This window comes from Oncorhynchus keta, chromosome 7 (assembly GCF_023373465.1).
Source record: "Oncorhynchus keta strain PuntledgeMale-10-30-2019 chromosome 7, Oket_V2, whole genome shotgun sequence".
NCBI classification, from domain to species: domain Eukaryota; kingdom Metazoa; phylum Chordata; class Actinopteri; order Salmoniformes; family Salmonidae; genus Oncorhynchus; species Oncorhynchus keta.
Window position 1 is genome coordinate 53,873,281 of NC_068427.1, and position 23,269 is coordinate 53,896,549.

Sequence of the window (23,269 nt, forward strand, 5' to 3'; positions counted from 1 at the left end):
GTAGACAGTAGAGGTGGTACTGTACTGGTTAGGAGACAGTAGAGGTGGTACTATACTGGTTAGGAGACAGTAGAGGTGGTACTATACTGGTTAGGAGACAGTAGAGGTGGTACTATACTGGTTAGGAGACAGTAGAGGTGGTACTATACTGGTTAGGAGACACAGTAGAGGTGGTACTATACTGGTTAGGAGACAGTAGAGGTGGTACTATACTGGTTAGGAGACACAGTAGAGGTGGTACTATACTGGTTAGGAGACACAGTAGAGGTGGTACTATACTGGTTAGGAGACACAGTAGAGGTGGTACTATACTGGTTAGGAGACACAGTAGAGGTGGTACTATACTGGTTAGGAGACACGTAGAGGTGGTACTATACTGGTAGTAGAGGTGGTACTATACTGGTACACAGTAGAGGTGGTACTATACTGGTTAGGAGACACAGTAGAGGTGGTACTATACTGGTTACAGTGAGGTGGTACTATACTGGTATAGTGAGGTGGTACTATACTGGTTAGGAGACAGTAGAGGTGGTACTATACTGGTACTGTGAGGTGGTACTATACTGGTTAGGAGACAGTAGAGGTGGTACTATACTGGTACTGTGAGGTGGTACTATACTGGTTAGGAGACAGTAGAGGTGGTACTATACTGGTATCGTGAGGTGGTACTATACTGGTACCGTGAGGTGGTACTATACTGGTACAGTGAGGTGGTACTATACTGGTATAGTGAGGTGGTACTATACTGGTACAGTGAGGTGACGATGAGGGTTAGGAGACACAGTAGAGGTGGTACTATACTGGTTAGGAGACACAGTAGAGGTGGTACTATACTGGTTAGGAGACACAGTAGAGGTGGTACTATACTGGTTAGGAGACACAGTAGAGGTGGTACTATACTGGTTAGGAGACACAGTAGAGGTGGTACTATACTGGTATCGTGAGGTGGTACTATACTGGTACAGTGAGGTGGTACTATACTGGTACAGTGAGGTGGTACTATACTGGTAGGAGACACCGTAGAGGTGGTACTATACTGGTAGGAGACACAGTAGAGGTGGTACTATACTGTTACAGTGAGGTGGACTATACTGGTTAGGAGACACCGTAGAGACACTGGTTAGGAGACACAGAGAGTTGGTACTATACTGTTTAGGAGACACATTAGAGGTGGTACTATACTGGTACTGTGAGATGGTACACTGGTAGAGGTGGTACTATACTGGTTAGGAGACACAGTAGAGGTGGTACTATACTGGTTAGGAGACACAGTAGAGGTGGTACTATACTGGTAGGAGACACAGTAGAGGTGGTACTATACTGGTACCGTGAGGTGGTACTATACTGGTACCGTGAGGTGGTACTATACTGGTTAGGAGACACAGTAGAGGTGGTACTATACTGGTTAGGAGACACAGTAGAGGTGGTACTATACTGGTTAGGAGACACAGTAGAGGTGGTACTATACTGGTTAGGAGACACAGTAGAGGTGGTACTATACTGGTACCGTGAGGTGGTACTATACTGGTACCGTGAGGTGGTACTATACTGGTACAGTGAGGTGGTACTATACTGGTATAGTGAGGTGGTACTATACTGGTATAGTGAGGTGGTACTATACTGGTACAGTGAGGTGATGAGGGCGTGGGGGTGTAGGCCTAAGGGTGGGGGTGAGGGCTTTGGGGTGACGCTGAGGGCCTGGGGTGAGGGAGTGGGGGTGATGGTGAGGGCCTGGGGTGGGGGTGATGGTGAGGGCCTGGAGTGGGGGTGATTGTGAGGGCCTGGGGTGGGGGTGACGGTGAGGGCCTGTGGTGACTGTGAGGGCCTGGGGTGGGGGTGACGGTGAGGGCCTGGGGTGACTGTGAGGGCCTGGGGTAGGGGTGACGGTGAGGGCCTGGGGTGGGTTCTTGGGCCCCATGTGTTTGTGGAAGCGAGACACTTTTATAAATGACTGATCCCCGTAAAGCCGAGACGCGCCGTCTCTTGTCATGTGTTAAACCACTGGTGTTAAGTTCCTTCACCAAATAAAGTGAATAAGAACTTAAGATTCTTGAAAATAAGGTTCTTTGAAATGTTCTTAATTCCAAGATAGCTAAACCCTTGTCTTAAACTCAGGGCAGTGAGAGAAAACAGCTCAGGAAAGCAATGGAACATCGATGGCTATGCTAACATAACCAATGGAACATCGATGGCTATGCTAACATAACCAATGGAACATCGATGGCTATGCTAACATAACCAATGGAACATCGATGGCTATGCTAACATAACCAATGGAACATCGATGGCTATGCTAACATAACCAATGGAACATCGATGGCTATGCTAACATAACCAATGGAACATCGATGGCTATGCTAACATAACCAATGGAACATCGATGGCTATGCTAACATAACCAATGGAACATCGATGGCTATGCTAACATAACCAATGGAACATCGATGGCTATGCTAACATAACCAATGGAACATCGATGGCTATGCTAACATAGCCAATGGAACATCGATGGCTATGCTAACATAGCCAATGGAACATCGATGGCTATGCTAACATAGCCAATGGAACATCGATGGCTATGCTAACATAACCAATGGAACATCGATGGCTATGCTAACATAACCAATGGAACATCGATGGCTATGCTAACATAACCAATGGAACATCGATGGCTATGCTAACATAACCAATGGAACATCGATGGCTATGCTAACATAACCAATGGAACATCGATGGCTATGCTAACATAACCAATGGAACATCGATGGCTATGCTAACATAACCAATGGAACATCGATGGCTATGCTAACATAACCAATGGAACATCGATGGCTATGCTAACATAACCAATGGAACATCGATGGCTATGCTAACATAACCAATGGAACATCGATGGCTATGCTAACATAACCAATGGAACATCGATGGCTATGCTAACATAACCAATGGAACATCGATGGCTATGCTAACATAACCAATGGAACATCGATGGCTATGCTAACATAACCAATGGAACATCGATGGCTATGCTAACATAACCAATGGAACATCGATGGCTATGCTAACATAACCAATGGAACATCGATGGCTATGCTAACATAACCAATGGAACATGTTTAATTCACTCACCAACTTCATCTGAAAGTTTCCGTATTGATTATTGTAAACACAATAACATGTTTTAGTACTCGCTAATCTCCCTAAGAGATAAGCTAACGTGATTGCCATTGCTAGCTAGATAGCTAGCTAAAATGGTTGCTTAGCAACTACCATCTTTTTATTATTATTATTATATTATAAAAGGATTTGTAAGACTGTATTTGCGAAGTTCGTAAGAAAATAATTAAATCTTAAGATATTGATGAATTGCACTTACGAACTATCTTCATGAAGTAAAAAAAAAAAAAGAAAAAAAAAACTTTAATAAGAAGCTTAAGTTTTTTACGGTAAATGTTTTGTGAAGAAGTGCCCTGACACTTTTCGTGTCTTTTTATAATTTCCAGGGTATACATGGACCCATATCTCAGCCCTGTCACCTCCCACTCCTGACCACAGTGCCACACGTGTCTCCCTGCTGCCAACCGCTCTAGCCTATGAGGCTTTTATTACTAAAATCATCACAGGCTAACTATTGTTAGCATAGCCATCAATTTAAGCCATGCCTTATCACATGGAATGCATGTGGTAGCTAGAAGGTTGTGTGTGTGTGTGTGTGTGTGTGTGTGTGTGTGTGTGTGTGTGTGTGTGTGTGTGTGTGTGTGTGTGTGTGTGTGTGTGTGTGTGTGTACTTCTAGTGAGCATCCCCATCTGGGTCTATGACCTAGCAGCCCAAATCCCAAGACTAACCCATGGGATTCAGCGATGTGTGTGGGCTCCCTGCTAGGAGATGCTCAGTGAGCCTTGTGACTGTTAACAGTTAAAAGAGGAAACTGCTCCAGGGGTTCCTAGAGGCTGGCTCAGATTACCAATCAAAACATTTTATGCTTCAGATATGGCTTGACTGTAGTAGTGTGGGCTTTGCCAGTAGTAGTGTGGGCTTTGCCTGTAGTAGTGTGGGCTTTGCCAGTAGTAGTGTGGGCTTTGCCAGTAGTAGTGTTGGCTTTGCCAGTAGTAGTGTGGGCTTTGCCAGTAGTAGTGTGGGCTTTGCCTGTAGTCGTGTGGGCTTTGCCTGTAGTCGTGTGGGCTTTGCCTGTAGTCGTGTGGGCTTTGCCAGTAGTAGTGTGGGCTTTGCCAGTAGTAGTGTGGGCTTTGCCAGTAGTAGTGTGGGCTTTGCCAGTAGTAGTGTGGGCTTTGCCTGTAGTCGTGTGGGCTTTGCCTGTAGTCGTGTGGGCTTTGCCTGTAGTCGTGTGGGCTTTGCCAGTAGTAGTGTGGGCTTTGCCAGTAGTAGTGTGGGCTTTGCCAGTAGTAGTGTGGGCTTTGCCAGTAGTAGTGTGGGCTTTGCCTGTAGTAGTGTGGGCTTTGCCTGTAGTAGTGTGGGCTTTGCCAGTAGTAGTGTGGGCTTTGCCTGTAGTAGTGTGGGCTTTGCCAGTAGTAGTGTGGGCTTTGCCTGTAGTAGTGTGGGCTTTGCCAGTAGTAGTGTGGGCTTTGCCAGTAGTAGTGTGGGCTTTGCCAGTAGTAGTGTGGGCTTTGCCTGTAGTAGTGTGGGCTTTGCCTGTAGTCGTGTGGGCTTTGCCTGTAGTCGTGTGGGCTTTGCCTGTAGTCGTGTGGGCTTTGCCTGTAGTCGTGTGGGCTTTGCCAGTAGTAGTGTGGGCTTTGACTGGGATTTGATGTGTGATTAGAGGCAAGCTTTGCTGTTGTCTGCCTAGCCCACTAGCTGGTTAACCCTTAAACTCTTGATGGTAGAACTTCCTCCTGGGGATTATCATAAACCCTTAATTAAGGTGTACGGTAGAACAGTCTCCTTGTGATTATCATAAACCCTTAAGGCCTGTAAAGTCCATGGAGAATAAGAGAACCTCCTCCCAGCCGACCACTGCACTGAGGCTAGGAAACACTGTCACCACTGATAAATCATTGAGAATTTCAGTAAGCATTTTTCTCCGGCTGGCCATGCTTTCCACCTGGCTACCCCTACCCCGGTCTACAGCCCTGCACCCCCCACAGCAACTTGCCCAAGCCTCCCCCATTTCTCCTTCACCCAAATCCAGACAGCTGATGTTCTGAAAGAGTTTTAAAATCTGGACCCCGACAAATCAGCCGGGCTAGACAATCTGGACCCTCTCTTTCTAAAATGATCCACTGAAATTGTTGCAACCTCTATTACTAGCCTTTTCAACCCAAGATCCCCAAAGATTGGAAAGCTGCCGCGGTCATCCCCCTCTTCAAAGGGGGAGTCACTGTAGACCCAAACTGTTACAGACATATCTATCCGACCCTGTCTTTCTAAGGTCATCGATAGCCAAGTTAACAAACAGATCAGCGACCATTTCGAATCCCACCGTACCTTCGCCGCTATGCAAACTGGTTTCCGAGCTGGTCATGAGTGCACCTCAGCCACGCTCAAGGTCCTAAACGATATCATAACCGCTATCGATAAGAGACATTACTGTGCAGCCGTATTCATCGACCTGGCCAAGGCTTTCGACTCTGTCAATCACCACATTCTTATCGACAGACTCAACAGCCTTGGTTTCTCTAATGACTGCCTCGCCTGGTTCACCAACTACTAAAGTTGGTATACTTTGGGGTTATAACTGCCCTGGGCTGCCTGTGTGGGTGTGGTCTGAGAGCTACCTGAGCTGCCTGTGTGGGTGTGGTCTGAGAGCTACCCTGACCTGCCTGTGTGGGTGTGGTCTGAGAGCTACCCTGAGCTGCCTGTGTGGGTGTGGTCTGAGAGCTACCCTGAGCTGCCTGTGTGGGTGTGGTCTGAGAGCTGCCCTGGGCTGCCTGGGTGTGGTCTGAGAGCTGCCCTGGGCTGCCTGTGTGTAGGTGTGGTCTGAGAGCTACCCTGAGCTGCCTGTGTGGGTGTGGTCTGAGAGCTACCCTGAGCTGCCTGTGTGGGTGTGGTCTGAGAGCTGCCCTGGGCTGCCTGGGTGTGGTCTGAGAGCTACCCTGAGCTGCCTGTGTGGGTGTGGTCTGAGAGCTACCCTGGGCTGCCTGTGTGGTTGTGGTCTGAGAAGCACCCTGGGCTGCCTGTGTGGGTGTGGTCTGAGAGCTACCCTGGGCTGCCTGTGTGGGTGTGGTCTGAGATCTGCCCTGGGCTGCCTGTGTGGGTGTGGTCTGAAGCCACCCTGGGCTGCCTGTGTGGGTGTGGTCTAAGAGCTACCCAGAGGTGCCTGTGTGGGTGTGGTCTGAGAGCTGCCCTGGGCTGCCTGTGTGGGTGTGGTCTGAGAGCTGCCCTGGGCTGCCTGTGTGTGGTCTGAGAGCTACCCTGAGCTGCCTGTGTGGGTGTGGTCTGAGAGCTACCCTGGGCTGCCTGTGTGGGTGTGGTCTGAGAGCTACCTGAGCAGCCTGTGTGGGTGTGGTCTGAGAGCTACCCTGAGATGCCTGTGTGGGTGTGGTCTGAGAGCTACCCTGGGCTGCCTGTGTGTGGGTGTGGTCTGAGAGCTACCCTGAGCTGCCTGTGTGGGTGTGGTCTGAGAGCTACCCTGGGCTGCCTGTGTGTGGGTGTGGTCTGAGAGCTACCCTGAGCTGCCTGTGTGGGTGTGGCCTGAGAGCTACCCTGAGATGCCTGTGTGGGTGTGGTCTGAGAGCCACCTGAGCAGCCTGTGTGTGTGGTCTGAGTCCTACCCTGAGCTGTCGGTCATGTCATTGGTCTGAGAGCTACCTGAGCTGCCTGTGTGGGTGTGGTCTGTAAGCTACCCTGACCTGCCTGTGGGGGTGTGGTCTGAGAGCTACCCTGGGCTGCCTGTGTGGGTGTGGTCTGAGAGCTACCCTCTGAGCTGCCTGTGTGGGTGTGTTCTGAGAGCTACCCTGGGCTGCCTGTGTGGGTGTGGTCTGAGAGCTACCCTGGGCTGCCTGTGTGGGTGTGGTCTGAGAGCTACCCTGGGCTGCCTGTGTGGGTGTGGTCTGAGACCTACCCTGAGCTGTCGGTCATGTCATTGGAGAGAAAGCTCGTCTCTCTCTGTTACTGTTAGGATTGAGTATCAGTCACAGTAATGGAATTACCCTGAAACACCTTTAAAATGTATACCAAACTAAAACCATAGATTTCAAAGTTGAACAAATCCGACTCTATACTGTCGTTATCGGCTGTGGACCTTTGCGGTTTTGTTATTTATTTTCATGGCTCTTGGCCTTGAGCCTTCAGAGACGATGTCTGGTTTCTCCGTTTAGACAAAACATTCTGCAGACAGAGATGACTGAGATACTGGTCTGTCATGGTCCCCTGTTTGTATGTATGTAGCAGACAGATACTGGTCTGTCATGGTCCCCTGTTTGTATGTATGTAGCAGACAGAGATACTGGTCTGTCATGGTCCCCTGTTTATATGTATGTAGCAGACAGAGATACTGGTCTGTCATGGTCCCCTGTTTGTATGTATGTAGCAGACAGAGACACTGGTCTGTCATGGTCCCCTGTTTGTATGTATGTAGCAGACAGAGATACTGGTCTGTCATGGTCCCCTGTTTATATGTATGTAGCAGACAGAGACACTGGTCTGTCATGGTCCCCTGTTTGTATGTTTGTATGTATGTAGCAGACAGAGACACTGGTCTGTCATGGTCCCCTGTTTGTATGTATGTAGCAGACAGAGACACTGGTCTGTCATGGTCCCCTGTTTGTATGTATGTAGCAGACAGAGATACTGGTCTGTCATGGTCCCCTGTTTGTATGTATGTAGCAGACAGAGATACTGGTCTGTCATGGTCCCCTGTTTGTATGTATGTAGCAGACAGAGACACTAGTCTGTCATGGTCCCCTGTTTGTATGTATGTAGCAGACAGAGATACTGGTCTGTCATGGTCCCCTGTTTGTATGTATGTAGCAGACAGAGATACTGGTCTGTCATGGTCCCCTGTTTGTATGTATGTAGCAGACAGAGATACTGGTCTGTCATGGTCCCCTGTTTGTATGTATGTAGCAGACAGAGAACTAGTCTGTCATGGTCCCCTGTTTGTATGTATGTAGCAGACAGAGATACTGGTCTGTCATGGTCCCCTGTTTGTATGTATGTAGCAGACAGAGATACTGGTCTGTCATGGTCCCCTGTTTGTATGTATGTAGCAGACAGAGAACTAGTCTGTCATGGTCCCCTGTTTGTATGTATGTAGCAGACAGAGATACTGGTCTGTCATGGTCCCTGTTTGTATGTATGTAGCAGACAGAGATACTGGTCTGTCATGGTCCCATGTTTGTATGTATGTAGCAGACAGAGAACTAGTCTGTCATGGTCCCCTGTTTGTATGTATGTAGCAGACAGAGAACTAGTCTGTCATGGTCCCCTGTTTGTATGTATGTAGCAGACAGAGATACTGGTCTGTCATGGTCCCCTGTTTGTATGTATGTATGTAGCAGACAGAGATACTGGTCTGTCATGGTCCCCTGTTTGTATGTATGTAGCAGACAGAGATACTGGTCTGTCATGGTGGTCCTTCTGGTCTGTCATGGTGGTCTGTTACTGTTAGGACTTCTGTAGCTCAGTTGGTAGAGCATGGCGCTATGTAACGCCAGGGTAGTGGGTTTTGATTCCCGGGATCACCCATACGTAGAATGTATGCACACATGACTGTAAGTCGCTTTGGATAAAAGCGTCTGCTAAATGGCATATATATTGATATTCTGGCATATACTAATATATATACTCATGGTCCCCTGTATGTATTTATGTATGTAGCAGACAGAGATACTGGTCTGTCATGGTCCGCTGTTTGTATGTATGTATGTAGCAGACAGAGATACTGGTCTGTCATGGTCCGCTGTTTGTATGTATGTAGCAGACAGAGATACTGGTCTGTCATGGTCCCCTGTTTGTATGTATGTAGCAGACAGATACTGGTCTGTCATGGTCCCCTGTTTGTATGTATGTAGCAGACAGAGATACTGGTCTGTCATGGTCCCCTGTTTGTATGTATGTAGCAGACAGAGATACTGGTCTGTCATGGTCCCCTGTTTGTATGTATGTATGTATGTATGTATGTATGTATGTATGTATGTAGCAGACAGATACTGGTCTGTCATGGTCCCCTGTTTGTATGTATGTAGCAGACAGAGAACTAGTCTGTCATGGTTCCCTGTTTGTATGTATGTAGCAGACAGAGATACTGGTCTGTCATGGTCCCCTGTTTGTATGTAGGTAGCAGACAGAGATACTGGTCTGTCATGGTCCCCTGTTTGTATGTATGTAGCAGACAGAGATACTGGTCTGTCATGGTCCCCTGTTTGTATGTAGGTAGCAGACAGAGATACTGGTCTGTCATGGTCCCCTGTTTGTATGTATGTAGCAGACAGATACTGGTCTGTCATGGTCCCCTGTTTGTATGTATGTAGCAGACAGATACTGGTCTGTCATGGTCCCCTGTTTGTATGTATGTAGCAGACAGAGATACTGGTCTGTCATGGTCCCCTGTTTGTATGTAGCACAAACATACATACATACATACATACATACATACATACATACATACATACATACATACATACATACATACATACATACATACATACATACATACATACAGAGATACTACCGGTCAAAAGTTTGGACACACCTACTCATTCAAGGGTTTTTCTTTATTTGTACTATTTTCTACATTGTAGAATAATATTGAAGACATCAAAACTATGACATAACACATATGGAATCATGTAGTTGCCACCCTTTGCCTTGATGTCCGATACTGGTCTGCCCACTCCCACGCATTCTCTCAACCAGCTTCATGAGGTAGTCACCTGGAATGCATTTCAATTAACAGTCTTACTCTTTTTTTGTATTCTGCACTTGGCAGACATTATGCGAATCAAATATGTCTACAGTAACAGATGTAGCTGACAGACATTATGCAAATCAAATATGTCTATAGTAACAGTTAGATGTAGCTGACTGACATTATGCAAATCAAATATGTCTATAGTAACAGTTAGATGTAGCTGACTGACATTATGCAAATCAAATATGTCTACAGTAACAGATGTAGCTGACAGACATTATGCAAATCAAATATGTCTACAGTAACAGATGTAGCTGACAGACATTATGCAAATCAAATATGTCTACAGTAACAGATGTAGCTGACAGACATTATGCAAATCAAACATGTCTACAGTAACAGATGTAGCTGACCGACATTATGCAAATCAAATATGTCTACAGTAACAGATGTAGCTGACAGACATTATGCAAATCAAATATGTCTACAGTAACAGATGTAGCTGACTGACATTATGCAAATCAAATATGTCTACAGTAACAGTTAGATGTAGCTGACCGACATTATGCAAATCAAATATGTCTACAGTAACAGTTAGATGTAGCTGACAGACATTATGCAAATCAAATATGTCTACAGTAACAGTTAGATGTAGCTGACAGACATTATGCAAATCAAATATGTCTACAGTAACAGATGTAGCTGACTGACATTATGTCAAATCAAATATGTCTACAGTAACAGATGTAGCTGACAGACATTATGCAAATCAAATGTGTCTACAGTAACAGTTAGATGTAGCTGACTGACATTATGCAAATCAAATATGTCTACAGTAACAGATGTAGCTGACAGACATTATGCAAATCAAATATGTCTACAGTAACAGATGTAGCTGACAGACATTATGCAAATCAAATATGTCTACAGTAACAGATGTAGCTGACAGACATTATGCAAATCAAACATGTCTACAGTAACAGATGTAGCTGACCGACATTATGCAAATCAAATATGTCTACAGTAACAGATGTAGCTGACAGACATTATGCAAATCAAATATGTCTACAGTAACAGTTAGATGTAGCTGACTGACATTATGCAAATCAAATATGTCTACAGTAACAGTTAGATGTAGCTGACTGACATTATGCATATCAAATATGTCTACGGTAACAGTTCGATGTAGCTGGCGTCATTATGCAAATCAAATATGTCTACAGTAACAGATGTAGCTGACAGACATTATGCAAATCAAAATGTCTACAGTAACCGTTAGATGTTAGATGTAGCTGACCGACATTATGCAAATCAAATATGTCTACAGTAACAGTTAGATGTAGCTGACAGACATTATGCAAATCAAATATGTCTACGGTAACAGTTAGATGTAGCTGACCGACATTATGCAAATCAAATATGTCTACAGTAACAGTTAGATGTAGCTGACAGACATTATGCAAATCAAATATGTCTACAGTAACAGTTAGATGTAGCTGACCGACATTATGCAAATCAAATATGTCTGGAGTAACAGATGTAGCTGACAGACATTATGCAAATCAAATATGTCTACAGTAACAGTTAGATGTAGCTGACAGACATTATGCAAATCAAATATGTCTACAGTAACAGATGTAGCTGACCGACATTATGCAAATCAAATATGTCTACAGTAACAGATGTAGCTGACAGACATTATGCAAATCAAATATGTCTACAGTAACAGATGTAGCTGACAGACATTATGCAAATCAAATATGTCTACAGTAACAGATGTAGCTGACAGACATTATGCAAATCAAATATGTCTACAGTAACAGATGTAGCTGACAGACATTATGCAAACAAATATGTCTACAGTAACAGTTAGATGTAGCTGACAGACATTATGCAAATCAAATATGTCTACAGTAACAGATGTAGCTGACCGACATTATGCAAATCAAATATGTCTACAGTAACAGATGTAGCTGACTGACATTATGCAAATCAAATATGTCTACAGTAACCGTTAGATGTAGCTGACCGACATTATGCAAATCAAATATGTCTACAGTAACAGTTAGATGTAGCTGACCGACATTATGCAAATCAAATATGTCTACAGTAACAGATGTAGCTGACCGACATTATGCAAATCAAATATGTCTACAGTAACAGATGTAGCTGACAGACATTATGCAAATCAAATATGTCTACAGTAACAGATGTAGCTGACTGACATTATGCAAATCAAATATGTCTACAGTAACCGTTAGATGTAGCTGACCGACATTATGCAAATCAAATATGTCTACAGTAACAGTTAGATGTAGCTGACCGACATTATGCAAATCAAATATGTCTACAGTAACAGTTAGATGTAGCTGACCGATATTATGCAAATCAAATATGTCTACGGTAACCGTTAGATGTAGTGAGTCAGCAGAAAGCAGAGGAGGGGAGTGGCTTGATATTCAGTGTTGGATCCTTGTTCTGCAGTCTGAAATAATGTTCCTTCCCTCTTTTTAACCAGCAGGGTTGTTTCCTGCCTGACCTTAGTGGGCGGTGAGCTTGGCTGGCTGGCGATACTACACCGAAGGTAAGAACTGCAGTAGTACTTATTCTATACTCAGTCGCACACAGACGTTCACACGGACACAATCCAACCATGGACCATCTGTCATACTATTTCCATGCCCAGCTGTAACGTTACGTTACGTATTGCTTTGCTCTGTACAGTACACCGAGTCTGTGTCCCAAGTGGCACCCTATTGTCTATATGCCCGTATTGCTTTGCTCTTCACGGGATGTTTCCACTCTGAAGGGTGGAAAGGGTAGAATCATTTGGAGGCTCTTCCTAAAGCCTTAGCCAACCCCACAGTACAGTACACTGAGTCTGTGTCCCAAGTGGCACCCTATTGTCTATATGGCCCTATGGCCCCCTGGGAAAAGTAGTGCACTATAATAAGGGACAAGTGCGACATTTGGGATGCATCCCAATAAATGAAATCCCCAACAGAAACAGGGCAGGTCCAGGAACCTCCAGACTCACGCTTTAGATAACTGTTACTGTGGTTTGAAGTGGTGCTGTGTGTGACATATGGTAACCGGGCTAGACTGCAGTAGTTATGGTAACCGGGCTAGACTGCAGTAGTTATGGTAACCGGGCTAGACTGCAGTAGTTATGGTAACCGGGCTAGACTGCAGTAGTTATGGTAACCGGGCTAGACTGCAGTAGTTATGGTAACCGGGCTAGACTGCAGTAGTTATGGTAACCGGGCTAGACTGCAGTAGTTATGGTAACCGGGCTAGACTGCAGTAGTTATGGTAACCGGGCTAGACTGCAGTAGTTATGGTAACCGGGCTAGACTGCAGTAGTTATGGTAACCAGGCTAGACTGCAGTAGTTATGGTAACCAGGCTAGACTGCAGTAGTTATGGTAACCAGGCTAGACTGCAGTAGTTATGGTAACCAGGCTAGACTGCAGTAGTTATGGTAACCAGGCTAGACTGCAGTAGTTATGGTAACCGGGCTAGACTGGGCAGTAGTTATGGTAACCGGGCTAGACTGCAGTAGTTATGGTAACCGGGCTAGACTGCTCTAGTTATGGTAACCGGGCTAGGCTGCAGTAGTTATGGTAACCGGGCCAGGCTGCAGTAGTTATGGTAACCGGGCTAGGCTGCAGTAGTTATGGTAACCGGGCTAGGCTGCAGTAGTTATGGTAACCGGGCTAGGCTGCAGTAGTTATGGTAACCAGGGCTAGACTGCAGTAGTTATGGTAACCAGGCTAGACTGCAGTTTGGTTTGGTGGCTGTGTTCCTGGAAGCAGAGATGAGTGTAGCCGTCTGCCTGGGCCTGGGAAGGACTACTGCTATCACTGACTGGATTGCAGTTTTTCTTAGCTCTCTGCTGTGTCTGTCTGAAGCACCACTGTCATTACTGTAGCCCCAGCCCCCTGACCAGGTCCCCCATCAATCCATCCCTAGCCCCCAGAACCGACTCCGGGCTAACCACACGGGGGGGCCTAACACCCGTGCCAATATATCCTCCTAACACCGGCTTCCAGGACCTAACACCCGTGCCAATATATCCTCCTAACACCGGCTTCCAGGACCAACACGGGGGGGCCAGCCAATATATCCTCCTAACACCGGCTTCCAGGACCTAACACCCGTGCCAATATATCATCCTAACACCGGCTTCCAGGACCTAACACACGTGCCGATATATCCTCCTAAAACCTTCTTCCAGGACCTAACACCTGTGCCGATATATCCTCCAGAAACCGTCTTCCAGGACCTAACACACGTGCCGATATATCCTCCAAAACCGTCTTCCAGGGCCAGAGACACCCGTGCCGATATATCTTCCTAACACCGGCTTCCAGGACCTAACACACGTGCCGATATATCCTCCTAAAACCGTCTTCCAGGACCTAACACCCGTGCCAGATATATCCTCCTAACGGGGGGCCAGGACCTAACACCCGTGCCAATATATCCTCCTAACACCGGCTTCCAGGACCTAACACCCGTGCCAATATATCCTCCTAACACCGGCTTCCAGGACCTAACACCCGTGCCAATATATCCTCCTAACACGGCTTCCAGGACCTAACACCCGTGCCAATATATCCCTAACACCGGCTTCCAGGACCTAACACCCGTGCCAATATATCCTCCTAACACCAGAGCTTCCAGGACCTAACACCCGTGCCAATATATCCTCCTAACACCAGCTTCCAGGACCTAACACCCGTGCCAATATATCCTCCTAACACCGGCTTCCAGGATCTAACACCCGTGCCAATATATCCTCCTAACACCAGCTTCCAGGACCTAACACCCGTGCCAATATATCCTCCTAACACCGGCTTCCAGGACCAACACCCGTGCCAATATATCCTCCTAACACCGGGCCAGGACCTAACACCCGTGCCAATATATCCTCCTAACACCAGCTTCCAGGACCTAACACCCGTGCCAATATATCCTCCTAACACCGGCTTCCAGGATCTAACACCCGTGCCAATATATCCGGCCTAACACCAGCTTCCAGGACCTAACACCCGTGCCAATATATCCTCCTAACACCGGTAGGGCCAGGACCTAACACCCGTGCCAATATATCCTCCTAACACCGGCTTCCAGGACCTAACACCCGTGCCAATATATCCTCCTAACACCAGCTTCCAGGACCTAACACCCATGCCAATATATCCTCCTAACACCGGCTTCCAGGGTTGTCTACCCATGCCGGCTGGGGTTCCATCAGTCGTTCAGTCTTTTACATTTTTTTCCCCTGTATATGTGGCCACGTGACCCAGTCGACTCGTTCTAAATGTTCCATTGCCATACTGGCTGGCAACGTTCTTATCCCTTGTCTGCTAGCCATCTACAGCTAACTTACAGTCACGTCAATGTTCTTATCCCTTGCCAGCTAGCCATCTACAGCTAACTTACAGTCACGTCAACGTTCTTATCCCTTGTCTGCTAGCCATCTACAGCTAACTTAGTCACGTCAACGTTCTTATCCCTTGCCTGCTAGCCATCTACAGCTAACTTACAGTCAAGTCAACATTCTTATCCCTTGCCAGAGATGCTAGCCATCTACAGCTAACTTACAGTCAAGTCAACGGGTATCCATTGCCTGCTAGCCATCTACAGCTAACTTACAGTCAAGTCAACGTTCGTATCCATTGCCTGCTAGCCATCTACAGCTAACTTACAGTCAAGTCAACGTTCGTATCCATTGCCTGCTAGCCATCTACTGCTAACTTACAGTCAAGTCAACGTTCGTATCCATTGCCTGCTAGCCATCTACAGCTAACTTACAGTCAAGTCAACGTTCTATCCATTGCCTGCTAGCCATCTACAGCTAACACAGTCACGTCAACGTTCTTATCCCTTGCCTGCTAGCCATCTACAGCTAACTTACAGTCAAGTCAATCGTTCTTGTCCCTTGCCTGCTAGCCATCTACAGCTAACACAGTCCGTCAACGTTCTTATCCCTTGCCTGCTAGCCATCTACTGCTAACTTACAGGGTCAACGTCTATCCCATGCCTGCTAGCCATCTACTGCTAACATCAGTCAAGTCAGTCGTTCTTATTTTTGCCCCTAGCCATCTATGCTAACATGACAGTCAAGTCAGCGTTCTTATCCCTTGCCTCTAAATGTTCCATCTACAGCTAATACAGTCACATCAATGTTCTTATCCATTGCCTGCTAGCCATCTACAGCTAACTTACAGTCACATCAATGTTCTTATCCCTTGCCTGCTAGCCATCTACAGCTAACTTAGTCACGTCAGCGTTCTTGTCCCTTGCCTGCTAGCCATCTACAGCTAACTTACAGTCACATCAATGTTCTTATCCATTGCCTGCTAGCCATCTACAGCTAACTTTCGTATCCATTGCCTGCTAGCCATCTACAGCTAACTTACAGTCAAGTCAACGTTCGTATCCCTTGCCTGCTAGCCATCTACAGCTAACTTACAGTGTAACAGTGTAGACAGAACTACAGTAGCTGTGTTTTGTTGAAGCTGTTTTCTAGAGACATTTTGTTTGGATACATTCGTAACAGTGAGCTAACGAGGCGTGATTTCGCCTGGCATAGAAAATGTGCTCTCTCATCATTACACTGTTGTTCAGGGGAGCTAGCCAACAACACAGCTAACAAAATCACTTGAGATTGAAGCTGGAAAGACGGCAAACTAGCTGCACGTAGTTTTGTTTAACCTGTGTTCTTTGTATGTATCCATAAAATGGTCCTTCTGTAGCTCAGTTGGTAGAGCATGGCGCTTGTAACGCCAGGGTAGTGGGTTGATGGTGAATGTATCATGACTGATTTTGTCTGCTAAATGGCATATATTATATTATATTATAAAAATGATGGTGATTCATGATTTTGACCGGCTGAGAAAAGCTGCCTGCCTGTCTGTCTCATCCCAACATGTTCCTTACGATGGGACATAATAACCTGCCCAGGGACTGCAGTTGAAAATTTGCCAGCTGGCTAAAACCTTTTACTGAAATGTTGATTAATGTCCACTGTTCCTGTAAAAAATAACCTCAAACATCTGGAACTTGAATTTGGATATTGAAACAATGTTGCAAATGTTGGAGGGACACTTTTTATACATTTTTAAAATGCATTTAAAAAAAAAAATGTATATATTTTTGTTAACCAATCAGAATTCAGGATTAGACCCACCCGTTGTGTAAGGGGGTCAGGGAGCATAATAGGCTTTCCATCATGACTCAAATACAAATTCATGAAACATTATTTTTGGAGAAAGAATATCAGGATAATTTCTGTAAATTATATCATAAATAGGACTGGTGGAGTTATGTCACACATGCAGTTAGTGCAGACATTTCCATATTCAGCATTTAAAATTACAACCAACCAATTGCATGCATTACTGCAAAAAATGGCAGGTGAGAAGGTGAGGAATCTGACCCAAAATGGAGGAGGAAAGGGGAGAAGGTGAGGAATCTGACCCAAAATGGAGGAAGGGGGAGAAGGTGAGGAATCTGACCCAAAATGGAGGAGGAAAGGGGAGAAGGTGTGGAATCTGACCCAAAATGGAGGAGGAAAGGGGAGAAGGTGAGGAATCTGACCCAAAATGGAGGAGGAAAGGGGAGAAGGTGAGGAATCTGACCCAAAATGGAGGAGGAAAGGGGAGAAGGTGAGGAATCTGACCCAAAATGGAGGAGGAAAGGGGAGAAGGTGAGGAATCTGACCCAAAATGGAGGAGGAAAGGGGAGAAGGTGAGGAATCTGACCCAAAATGGAGGAGGAAAGGGGAGAAGGTGAGGAATCTGACCCAAAATGGCTAAAGAAAAATAAATATATATAAATATAATACATATATCAGTTTAATTTAAGGACAAAACAATTTACAGCTGTACCATGCAGTTTGCAAAATAGTTGGGAGGAAATTCTGGATGTACTGATTCCATGGCACATGGTTTATGAACTAATACACGTTTTTCTATTTAAATTATTATACTAAATTCTTGCGAAGAGACGATAATTTATTTTTTTAACCTTTATTTAACTAGACAAGTCAGATAAGAATTTGTTCTTAATTACAATGACGGCCTAAGCCAAAAGGCCTCCTGTGTGGGATGGGACCCTGGGATATTAAAAAAATATGTAAATAAAATATAAATATAGGACAAAATGCACATCACAACGAGAGACACTACATAGATACCGAAGACTGCAACATAGCAAGGCAGCAACACATGACAACAACAACATGGTAGCAACACAACAACAACATGGTAGAAACACAACATGACAAACATTTGGCAGTCAACACAACATTTACATTTTACATTTAAGTCAGTTAGAGACAATAATCCACATCACACAAAGCATACACAAATGACATCAGTGGAACAGTGTCCAGTGATTGAATCTTTGAATGAAGAGATGGATTATCAAACTATCCAGTATTTTACAGCACTTGGGGTTTTTGGTGTCTCCAGGACATGTAGCTTTTTGATTGTTAATCAAGCAATAATATAATACTTTTAACAAAGCTGTTTGTTCCACCATGGTGTTCAGAGATAGATGGAACAGTTTTGACTGGAGCTGAAGGATGGGATTGGATGGTGGTCAGAGATAGATGGGAGGGGTTGTTTGGGTGTGAGGGATGGGATCAGATGCCTGGTCAGAGATAGATGGGAGGGATTGAGGGAGCTGAAGGACTGGATGGTGGTCAGAGATAGATGGGAGGGGTTGAATGGAGCTGAAGGACTGGATGGTGTTCGGGAGAGATAGATGGGAGGGGTTGAGACGGGCTGAAGGACTGGATGGTGGTCAGAGATAGATGGGACAGGAGGGAGCCCAGGACTGGATGGTGGTCAGTAGATCAAGATGGGAGGGATTGACAAGAGCCTGAAGGACTGGATGGTGTTCCTGATAGATGGGAGGGTTACTCTGCGGATGCTGAAGGACTGCATGGTGTTCAGAGATAGATGGGAGGGTTGATGGAGCTGAAGGACTGGATGGTGGTCAGAGATAGATGGGAGCGCTCTGGGAGGAGGAAGGACTGGATGGTGGTCAAGATGATGGGAGATCATTGACGGGAGCTCCCCGGGAGGGGACTGGATGGTGGTCAGTCTTGCTGGGAGGGGTTCAGCTGAGGTGGTGATTGGATGGTGTCCACAGATAGATGGGAGGGGTTGCCAGAGCTGAAGGATGGGACTGGACCTGGTGTTCAGAGAAGATGGGAGGGTTGAATGGAGCTGTCTGAAGGACTGGATGGTGTTGAGAGATAGATGGGAGGGTTGACAGAGCTGAAGGACTGGATGGTGTTAGCGAGAGATAGATGGGAGGGGTTGGGGGAGCAAGGACTGGATGGTGTTGAGAGAGATAGATGGGACCTGGTAGGAGGAGCTGTCAAGGACTGGATGGTGTTCAGAGATGCCCAGATGGGAGGGTGGGGAGGAGGACTGGATGGTTCACAGATAGATGGGAGGGGGTTGAGGGAGCTGAAGGACTGGATGGTGAGAGATAGATGGGAGAGAGAGTTGAGGGAGCTGAAGGTGGGACTGGATGGTGATACAGAGATAGATGCAGTCTCAGTTGAATGGAGCTGAAGGGTGGGACTGGATGGTGTTCAGAGATAGATGGGAGGGTTGAGGGGAGCTGAAGGACTGGATGGTGTTGGAGAGAAAAGATGGGAGGGTTGAATGGAGCTGAAGGACTGGAGGGTGTTGAGAGTTTTTTCAGAGGGGGAGGGGTTGAGGGGAGCTGAAGGACTGGATGGTGTTCAGAGATAGATGAGGAGGGAGGTGAGGGAGCTGAAGGTCTGGAAATGGTCTGAGAGATAGATGGGAGGGGATAGGGAGCTGAAGGACTGGATGGTGCAACACAACAGATAAGATGGGAGGGGTTGACAACATGAAGGAATGGATGGTGTTGAGAGAAGATGGGATCTGGAGCAAACAGGACTGGATGGTGTTCAAGACACAATGGGAGGGTTAGGGAGCTGAAGGACTGGACAAATGTCAGTAAGAGTGTCCATGATGGGAGGGGTTGAATGAAGAGATGGAGATTGACTGTCCAGTTTTTACAGGACTGATGGTGGTCAGAGATAGATGGGAGCTTTTTGAATGGAGCTTAGGACTGGAGCAATAATATAATGGGACTTTTAAGGGAGCTGAAGGATTTGGATGGTGTTCAGAGATAGATGGGAGGGGTTGAGGGGAGCTGAAGGACTGGATGGTGGTTCAGAGATAGATGGGAGGGGTTGAGGGGAGCTGAATGGGACTGGATGGTGGTCAGAGATAGATGGGAGGGATTGAGGGAGCTGGGACTGGATGGTGGTCAGAGATAGAGATGAGAGCTGAAGGACTGGATGGTGGGATAGATGGGAGGGTTGGGAGCTGAAGGACTGGATGGTGTTCAGAGATAGATGGGAGGGGTTGAGGGGAGCTGAAGGACTGGATGGTGGTCAGAGATAGATGGGAGGGGTTGAGGGGAGCTGAAGGACTGGATGGTGGTCAGAGATAGATGGGAGGGGTTGAGGGGAGCTGAAGGACTGGATGGTGTTCAGAGATAGATGGGAGGGGTTGAGGGGAGCTGAAGGACTGGATGGTGTTCAGAGATAGATGGGAGGGGTTGAGGGGAGCTGAAGGACTGGATGGTGTTCAGAGATAGATGGGAGGGGTTGAGGGGAGCTGAAGGACTGGATGGTGTTCAGAGATAGATGGGAGGGGTTGAGGGGAGCTGAAGGACTGGATGGTGGTCAGAGATAGATGGGAGGGATTGAGGGGAGCTGAAGGGTGGGGGAGCTGAAGGATGGTGGTCAGAGATAGATGGGAGGGGTTGAATGGAGCTGGGACTGGATGGTGTTCAGAGATGGATGGGAGGGATTGAGGGAGCTGAAGGACTGGATGGTGGTCAGAGATAGATGGGATGGTGGGGGTTGAATGGAGCTGAAGGACTGGATGGTGTTGAGAGATAGATGGGAGGGGTTGAGGGAGCTGAAGGACTGGATGGTGTTCAGAGATAGATGGGAGGGGTTGAGGGGAGCTGAAGGACTGGATGGTGGTCAGAGATAGATGGGAGGGGTTGAGGGGAGCTGAAGGGTGGGACTGGATGGTGTTCAGAGATAGATGGGAGGGGTTGAATGGAGCTGAAGGACTGGATGGTGTTGAGAGATAGATGGGAGGGGTTGAGGGGAGCTGAAGGATGGGATTGGATGGTGGTCAGAGATAGATGGGAGGGGTTGAGGGAGCTGAAGGATGGGACTGGATGGTGTTCAGAGATAGATTTGAGGGGAGCTGAAGGACTGGATGGTGTTCAGAGATAGATGGGAGGGGTTGAGGGGAGCTGAAGGGTGGGACTGGATGGTGTTCAGAGATAGATGGGAGGGGTTGAGGGGAGCTGAAGGGTGGGACTGGATGGTGTTCAGAGATAGATGGGAGGGGTTGAGGGGAGCTGAAGGCTGGGACTGAAAAACAAAAGATAACTCATGTAAAGTATACTGTTTGAAATGTTTGTAGTAGAAAGTGGAAGCCTAACTATTGTTGTTCATTTACTGCAATTAGGGGGGGTAGGGTTAGGGGACAAGAATAAAGAAGGAACATTTATAAAAATATCCATCTAATCTATCATCTAATATATCTATCTATGAAAATGATGCAGAAAATAATTTGGATTGTGGCTTCTATCTGCAATATTAAAGCTGATCTACTTGCTAAAAACATCCAAATCAGATCTTTATGAAGTCAGAATATACAACACAATGAAACACACACACACACACACACACACACACACACACACACACACCACACACACACACACACACACACACACACACACACACACACACACACACACACACACACTACAATGGCTTCTGGGCTCTGCTCTTCGGGATGACGACATGGGGCTGGAGGCAGGAAGTGATGGAATGATGTCATCAGACCCTAAGGACGTTGGCTAATGGAGGGCGGGAAGTCGGCCCGTTTATTCTCCTCGTCCTAGTTGTGTTCACTCGTCCCACCGTCCTCCCTCATCCTCGATTCAGTTCTCTTACATTTCACTCTGCTGTTCTGCCCTGACTCTGTGGAGGAGTAAGGAGAGAGAGGTTAACTATCAGTGGGGTTAGAGGGGGAGGCTAGCAGAGTGGGGTTAGAGGGAAAGGCTAGCAGAGTGGGGTTAGAGGGAAAGGCTAGCAGAGTGGGGTTAGAGGGAAAGGCTAGCAGAGTGGGGTTAGAGGGAAAGGCTAGCAGAGTGGGGTTAGAGGGAAAGGATAGCAGAGTGGGGCTAGAGGGAAAGGCTAGCAGAGTGGGGTTAGAGGGAAAGGCTAGCAGAGTGGGGTTAGAGGGAAAGGCTAGCAGAGTGGGGTTAGAGGGAAAGGCTAGCAGAGTGGGGTTAGAGGGAAAGGCTAGCAGAGTGGGGTTAGAGGGAAAGGCTAGCAGAGTGGGGTTAGAGGGAAAGGCTAGCAGAGTGGGGTTAGAGGGAAAGGCTAGCAGAGTGGGGTTAGAGGGAAAGGCTAGCAGAGTGGGGTTAGAGGGAAAGGCTAGCAGAGTGGGGTTAGAGGGAAAGGCTAGCAGAGTGGGGTTAGAGGGAAAGGCTAGCAGAGTGGGGTTAGAGGAAAGGCTAGCAGTGGAGTGGGGCTAGAGGGAAAGGCTAGCAGAGTGGGGTTAGAGGGAAAGGCTAGCAGAGTGGGGTTAGAGGGAAAGGCTAGCAGAGTGGGGTTAGAGGGAAAGGCTAGCAGAGTGGGGTTAGAGGGAAAGGCTAGCAGAGTGGGGTTAGAGGGAAAGGCTAGCAGTTAGGTGGGGCTAGAGGAAAGGCTAGCAGTTAGGTGGGGCTAGAGGGAAAGGCTAGCAGAGTGGGGCTAGAGGGAAAGGCTAGCAGAGTGGGGTTAGAGGGAAAGGCTAGCAGAGTGGGGTTAGAGGGAAAGGCTAGCAGAGTGGGGTTAGAGGGGAAGGCTAGCAGAGTGGGGTTAGGGGGGAAGGCTAGCAGAGTGGGGCTAGAGGGAAAGGCTAGCAGAGTGTTCTCACCAGTCCTATGTTTCACCAGTGTCGGGCTTTGATGCAGCTCATGGATACGTTCCGCTCTGTTGCGCTGCTCGAGTGAATTATGAGTGTCCCAAATGGATCCCTATTTCCTGTGTTGCTCTACTTTAGACCAGAGCCCTAGGGGGATTACGGTGCCACTACTTTAGACCAGAGCCCTAGGGGGAATACGGTGCCACTACTTTAGACCAGAGCCCTATGGGGAATACGGTGCCACTACTTTAGACCAGAGCCCTATGGGGAATACGGTGCCACTACTTTAGACCAGAGCCCTAGGGGGAATACGGTGCCACTACTTTAGACCAGAGCCCTGGGGAATACGGTGCCACTACTTTAGACCAGAGCCCTAGGGGGAATACGGTGCCACTACTTTAGACCAGAGCCCTAGGGGGAATACGGTGCCACTACTTTAGACCAGAGCCCTAGT

General features: G+C 46.9%; 1 protein-coding gene across 1 annotated transcript in view; it reads left to right on the forward strand.

Annotated features, from left to right (window-relative positions):
- raph1a (Ras association (RalGDS/AF-6) and pleckstrin homology domains 1a) overlaps positions 1–23,269 on the forward strand; it is a 216,368-nt gene that overhangs the window by 65,115 nt on the left and 127,984 nt on the right. Inside the window, 1 exon segment of the mRNA XM_052523268.1 lies at positions 12,331–12,393. The gene's annotated coding sequence lies outside the window, so the exon portion shown is untranslated.